General features: G+C 33.2%; 1 protein-coding gene across 1 annotated transcript in view; it reads left to right on the top strand.

Moving 5' to 3' along the window:
* The first annotated feature begins 316 nt into the window (after positions 1 to 316).
* The window catches only part of LOC107573278 (uncharacterized), a 7,967-nt gene continuing 6,947 nt past the window's right edge, over positions 317 to 1,336 (top strand). Inside the window, exon 1 of the mRNA XM_016259705.1 lies at positions 317 to 365. The gene's annotated coding sequence lies outside the window, so the exon portion shown is untranslated. The remainder of the gene's footprint in view (positions 366 to 1,336) is intronic.

The raw sequence follows: 1,336 nt of genomic DNA, 5'->3' as shown, positions 1-1,336 counted from the left end.
AATGTAAATAATAATAATAATAATAAAACTAACATTTTGGGAGATTTTGTAGTGTAAACTGTACATGTTTTCATTAATCATTTTTATTTAGCAGTTTTCACAGTAAATGAACTGGTGTAATGTTCTCCCTCAGGTGTGGCTCATGAATTACAGAAAGCTGCAAAACAGACAAGTGATACTTCATGTTAAAGTGATAGTTAATAAACACCAAGCTGTGTTGCAGACGGCTCTGCCTTGAGACTTGTGGGTGTGTTACATCCAGCCCTCTTTTGCACTGTATTTAAGGCAGGAGTCTGGCAGACAGGTATCTCGCTCAGGCTGACAGCTGCTCTTTAGGACCAGTCCTGTAGTCCACACTTGTCCAGGTATGTATCTTTCTTCTTTCCCAATGCACAAAGTTGCAAAGCTTTTGAGAAACATTTTTAGTGTATTATATATACATATATATATATATACACACACACACACACACACACACATATATATATATATATAATGTTAGTGCTGTCAATCGATTAAAAAAAATTAACTAATTAATTGCACATCTATTCTGAAATTAATCGTGATTAATCCCACCTAACATCAAAGTTTTTAAATATACTTTTATATTGCAATAATTTTACACTGAATCTTCAAATTCATGTACAAACAACATAAAGACAGTATATTTGTTCAATGGCATCTTTTTTATGACTGAAGGCCAGTATCACTGATACCGATACTACTGATGTCTCTATAAAACATTTTTTTTCCCTAATATTAAACCATTGACTATAGCCATTCAACATTACAGTATAATTGAGAGCTATCAATTTTAACTTTTATTAGACTTTAAAAAATAACTTCTAATTTAAGTGAACTTAAAACAATCTTCACATAAACCCATTATAATAAATATCATATTTACCTGTGCCCTTCACCAGAAATATAGGCTACAGAAATTTAAATGGTCAAAAACTAAATTCTAAATTAAATATAGATGAATCCTTAAAGCTATAAAAGTTATTGATTTCCTGTTTTTTTCTTTCTTTTTTTTTCTTTAATGAACAGACATCACAGCAGCTGGTTATTAGGTTATTTGGCTGCTATTACTTTAAGAGCTGCCGCTGCTGAACGTGACGCGGATCTGACACGCATCGTATTTTCTCTCAACTCTCTTTACCTTTTCTGACCCACTTCAGGTCTTAAAGTCTCTATTAATGAGCTGACGAGTTAAACCGGGTGTGTTAGATGAGGGAGACAGTGCTGGGCTGCTCCAGGACAGTTTTGACAACCATTTCAGAGACATGTTCTTAAATGTGACTCATAACATATTACATGCATGCACAGTTTTAAG

This window comes from Sinocyclocheilus grahami, unplaced genomic scaffold, assembly GCF_001515645.1.
Source record: "Sinocyclocheilus grahami isolate Dianchi unplaced genomic scaffold, SAMN03320097.WGS_v1.1 scaffold1909.1, whole genome shotgun sequence".
Lineage (NCBI taxonomy): Eukaryota > Metazoa > Chordata > Actinopteri > Cypriniformes > Cyprinidae > Sinocyclocheilus > Sinocyclocheilus grahami.
Note: the sequence above shows the minus strand (reverse complement) of the source record. Positions and strands in the feature narration are given on the sequence as shown.